Genomic DNA, 5,850 nt, shown 5'->3' with positions numbered 1-5,850 from the left:
GAGAGAGAGAGAGAGAGAGAGAGAGAGAGAGGGAAGGAAGGAAAAGGGCGGACAAGAAGAACGGAATGAAAGAGAGTTATGAATAAAGCATTTAATTATATTTTTTTCGAGTATTCTCCTTTGTGCATTCAAGCATAACCCTTTATCCGCAGGATTCGTTAAGTTAAGTGGTTTCAGGGGCTATCCTTTCTTTTTCTCTCTCTCTCTCATTCTAACTAAAGGTAGCGGACGAAGGGTGGAGACAGCTATAATTTAGCCTGCACTTGCTTATTTACTACGCCCATTATCGTCATAACGCAGTTTGCAAGCTTTCGCGCATTTTAGCACTGTTAGTTAGGGGTAAGATTGAGGGGATTGAAGGGAAAGAGGGTAGAACGGAAGAATGATAGAGAACAAAGAGACTGAGAGAGTAGAGAAAGATAGAAAATTGACGAATGTGTTTCCATAATGAATGAAAAGAAACGTATGATGTAGCTAATATAATGGATAAATAAACTTCTAACATATTTTATGAAGGAACATGAATAAATAGATTTGAAACATGATCATCTATGAAAAAAGCAAGAATGACACGGTATTTAATCAGTTTAAAAAATGTAAATCAACGATCGTTTAAACGCGACAAATTTGTATTAATAATTATCCAAAAGATAATCCTGAACGCGATAAAATATTTTTCTCGCATTCATTATTTTGTACAGACTAATGCAGAAATAAAAAAATTAATCGAGAATATTTTCGTCGAATAATGGCCGAGTATATACCTAATATGAGAGAAGTTAGCGAATCACAAAGATATGAGACGCGCGGTGAAAAATACAACGCAATAAACGAAAAAGACAAAAGAACAAGAAAACAGGTTAAACAGGAAATAAGAACAGAAATATAAATAGAGAAAAATTATATATATATAAATATTAATAAATATATATACACACTTACTTGTTTTCTAAGGATTCTAAGGATTTTTCGGATTCTTGTTTCTTGATTCCTAAGGATTGCTTATCGCGGTCTGGTATTCAACGGTAACCTAATAATAGGAGGCCGTTTTCGTGGAAGTGAGGAAAGTCGTTGTTCCGAATTATTCCCCGCCTCGGACCTGCAACAAGGCGCATAAAACGAAATTAATGCGGCAATAATCGTTTTGACTATAGCGTAATTCGTTAAGCCAACCTCTCTTGAGGTCGGTTTAATTCTACAATAATTGTTCTACATGGCAACTAATCACTGATATTACATATCTGTGCCTTCCATAGGTGGCGTTATTCTATACGCCATCTCGAATCAGTTTTACTTGAATCTAACCTCAATTTTTACATGTTTATTTTTCGCTTTCTTTTTTATTTTTTTTTTTTTTAATTTTTTTAATTTTCTTTGCTGGTATTCACTGAAACTGGCATTATGCCATACATTTCGTAATATTACGGAAAACATATCCATAAATTTATTACTCTTTACGAAATATTTCTCTTTTTTATCTTCAAAAATATTAACTCATTAAAGCGATTTCTGTACATTAAATATTAAAATCATAATGATGAGCGAAAATTTTCACGTTGAATAATATGATTATAGCACAGAACGTAAAATAAATATAATATACGACAGAAGAGATACATATTTGTTTAAAAAGAATCCGAATAGAATGAAACAAACAGTAACGCAACAAGAGGTTATAAATGCTATATAAACTTATTGATATATATATCTATTGTATGTTCATATAAATATATATTTTTAACTTTGAAATTTTCAGCAAATTTACTAATCATTAAGGAAATCAATTTATGACATTTTTAATTATAAACTAAAGTTAAATGTTACATTTGTATATATATATATATCTATTAACATAATATTTGGGAAACATTATGATTAATTATAGATTAATCGTGAACTGTGCGAATATTCGAACGAGGATGAATTATATCCGGCGGAATGCATCCAATTACATTATATTGGGGGTCATTATTGGCCGAGAGCCACGATGCATCCCAAGAGAACGGAAGTTCCTTTACCTCGAGGAATTCAGATGATTGTTCTGTTTATCAAAGTTTAATCTGAAGTTCATGGAAATTGGAAACTATGTAAGTTTTGTATAAAGAACGACGTGATGTAATAATGAAAAAAAAAAATTATAGTTACTGATTTAAAAACGAAATTTAAAAATTTTGGAAATTTAAAAACGAAAAATCAGAATTAATTATTAAATAAAGAAGCCGATATTCCTATTTATTAAAATATAAATACCTTTAAATTGCAGATATGTTTTCCAAATAGGATATACACAGCAGATCTGATTTTATATCTAGAAAATGCCAGGATAATTTATTAATATCAATAGAATTCAAATTCTGCGGATTCATTTGATTAAAATGAAAACAATTCCTTATAATACAAATAATAATTCCCTACAAAATAAATATACAGTGATAAAATATCATAGAATCAAAGAAAATAAAATAAAAATAAAATTATCAATTTCTGAAATTCAAAAATCAATGATAATCATAAACTGTATCAAATTATAAATACACGAAATAGACTATAAATTATGTTGATGAATTCGATACGTTCACGAAAACTCATTATGTTTCCCTATTATTAAGACAATTCCGAATCATCAAAAATATATTATTATAGAACCGTAAAAAAGAAAAGTATACCAGTTATCATATAATAACCGCTAATACTATCAAATTTTAATCACGAATAAAATTACTATGCTCAACTTAGCTAGGTTAAGCCATGAGCCACCATAAACTACCTACTTGCTAGATCGACACGCGCTCCCTCTATGAAACCTCTGTAGGAACAGCCTCCTTCCACTCTTGGTTCGATTTAATCCTCATTTAGAATACCATCGCACCGCTACCTGAAAGCTAGTTTCGATCGTGTCTATCTTCATCGATCAGTGGTTCTGATTAAAATGGTTCACAGAAGCGCAGGAAACCAACTATCCAAGATTTGAGATGAAACTGTTCGTCAGAGCAACTTATCTCGTCTATGATATATAACATTCAAATGGATTGAAGAAACCAATAGCTCGATGCTCGTATACCGTATATAGATGACTATTTCGATCAAAGACAAAAGAAAAAAGAGAAAGAGATATATACAGATATCGAATTCACGAAAATATTTATCTTGATTCATCGAGATCATATTATATATTATCATTAATCAGAAGCACAAACAAATTTCGTTTCCTTTCTTCTTTTTTCTTGTCGATCCTTTACACGTTCACTTGCACACACTGACTCGTCACGACTGACCACCATGCGCGATTGGACCTCGCTTCCCCCACTCGATTTTGTAAACAGAGTGACCGTGGTCGCAAGTGGTGTTTATGATCGATATAACCTCTGAAAATCGCACGGCGTCGAGCTTGTTCAATATTTAACGCACTGTCTCAACCTCTTTGCGCTGCGGTCGAGCGCAGCAACCGTGTCGGAGGGAGACATGAATTTTAGATGGGATAAAAGTAAAATCATGCCGACGACGTCACCGTTACGATTGAATTAACGTCTTCTTAAAATTGAAATGTTTATCTCGATCGTGAGCACTTGATGATTTAAAAGCCACAGATAATTATCGACGGAGTTTCAACGAAAATTGATGTTTGAAAAATATTTTACAAAAACAAAAATGATATAGAAGATGAAATATTCGCAATATGAACAAGAATGCGCAAAATTAGAAAACATTCAAACAAAGATTGTTTTTCTTTAAAATAGTTATAAATACCAATATGATTATGTAAGATATTTAAAGAAATATTTATAAGATTATAAGTTTGAAGAAATATTTATAAGATTTATAATATTCTTATTGTTTGAAATAATTGATCTTATAAATCTTTATAATTTAAGAAAAAAAATAATCATATTAATATCTGTATTAATTTCAAAAAAAAATAACTTACAACATTTTAAATGTATATATCGATGAACGATAAAATGGCCTCGTAAAAATGGTACTATACAATGGATCCACTATATCTTGCGCTAATGAAAATTTAAAATGGAAGTACAATCGTTTTAATGAAATCTATAAATACACGTAAAACGATTTAATTGAAATAGATTGTAAACTGGTATTCGTTTTTTTATAAATTTGATTCGGAAATACATCGTCACAAATAAAAGAAACTATCTTCATGTATTACTTTACGAAATATCAGGCTGACTTAATTATTTTATTATATTATTATTCTATATCGAAGAATATATTACACAAAAAACGAAATATTTTTCGTTTGGCAATCTATAGTTACTTTTATGTAATCTTCTCTTGTTTTTTTCAGTATGTACAAATAAAAGTAAATAAAATATATACAAAAAAAAAAATTACGGTTATAAATTCATTTGACATATAATTTTCATTATTTTATTTGATTAAATCTTGTTAATTATAAACAATAACGATTAAATAGGATACAAAAATAATTAAAATAGAAATAATTCTCATAACATAACTATTTTCGAGTACTTAAAAGAGCACAGACGATATAGAGTAATCCCGAATAGAAAAAAATCACAAGAAAAATTTGAAAGAGGGATTTCGAAAAAGAAAGACGAGATGTTTAATGTTCAGGCAGTCAATCGTTGAAAACTTTATGATTTCGGATCTTGACAATCGGTAAACACTATAGGGTCAAGTTTATACCATCATCTCTTCAAACTTTTGCAGGAAGGACAATGCAAGACTGAATCGGTGACAGAGTTGAGCGTTTTTCTTCTGCTCTTTCTTGTTGCATCTCCTTTAATGTTGGCGAAAGCTTATTACGAGTGGTTCAGGCCAAGTGCCAAGCAGTCGGAGGCTTAAACCGGCGCGGCAAAATGACAACTTGAGATTTTCCGTTTCAGGTGGTTTAACGGTTGTTATTTCACATGTCGAGTGCGCGCATAGGGCGGGAGAAGCGTGCGTGAATCGTGTGAAACAACAAATCTGTCGATCCAGTTTAGCAGCTGTACTTAACCTATTTTCGTCCGGAAATTGCATCGGTAGGTGCGTGTTATTACTATGCGAAAGCCGGATTTTATAAAAATTGAAAAATCGAATTTCCGCCGGCAGAAAAGCGGATTTCTTGCCCTCGTTCCCCTCCTACCCTATTTTCGACAACCGTACAAATTAAGGTCAATACGGAGAGGGTGTATTTCGAGCGAGATATTCCATCGTTCGTATCGAATCTCATCGCGCGAATCGATGACGATAATGCTGTTGTAATTTATAACGCTTGACCGGTATATATATCGAAATTCGATCTCGACAATTATCGAGCAAAATTTAAATTGAAAAAAATACACAGTATTTTCGTATTTCTCGAATTTTTTTTTTTCTTCTCTAATTATAATACGTAAAATTTTAAAGTGATATTTCAATTGAAAGGAAGGATTATTATTAATAAAATCGAGAATCTCATTATCGATTGAGTTGAAGTTGCGATAAACATTAAAATCAAAGAAATCTCTCAAAGTGTTATCGAATTAAAAGCGATGACATTTCCCAGCTCGCAGATAAGGGTATATTTTTCTCGGCATAAATATCATTCATAACGGTGGGTGTATTGGTGCACATGACATATAAACACGTATAAACGCACACACAATAGAGAGAGCGTTCACAGAGAGACAGAGAGAGAGAGAGAGACTGCAATGGAACACTTGAAACGGATTTTCAGCGGAGAATACATTGCAGTTAAAACAGCGACGACAGGTTTTAATTGAGGCTAGGATGCCAAGTGAAATATTGGAATTAATCGTGAAACTTGCGTCGGCTAACGAACGAAGAGAGCCATCGAGTTAGATCAGTCAACGAATAATGGAAGAATCGATGCAATGCCATCCC

At 31.9% G+C, this 5,850-nt stretch overlaps 1 long non-coding RNA gene across 2 annotated transcripts in view; it reads right to left on the bottom strand.

The window, feature by feature from the left end:
* Positions 1–5,850, bottom strand: part of LOC116185173 — a 73,918-nt gene that overhangs the window by 10,986 nt on the left and 57,082 nt on the right. For both annotated transcript variants that reach the window (XR_004149960.1, XR_004149961.1), the window contains exon 2: positions 943–1,099. This is a non-coding gene — a long non-coding RNA (uncharacterized LOC116185173). The remainder of the gene's footprint in view (positions 1–942; positions 1,100–5,850) is intronic.

The sequence above is a fragment of the Apis dorsata genome, unplaced genomic scaffold (genome assembly GCF_000469605.1).
Source record: "Apis dorsata unplaced genomic scaffold, Apis dorsata 1.3 scaffold_113, whole genome shotgun sequence".
In the NCBI taxonomy this organism is placed as follows: domain Eukaryota; kingdom Metazoa; phylum Arthropoda; class Insecta; order Hymenoptera; family Apidae; genus Apis; species Apis dorsata.
This window is presented reverse-complemented; position numbering and strand designations above follow the sequence as displayed.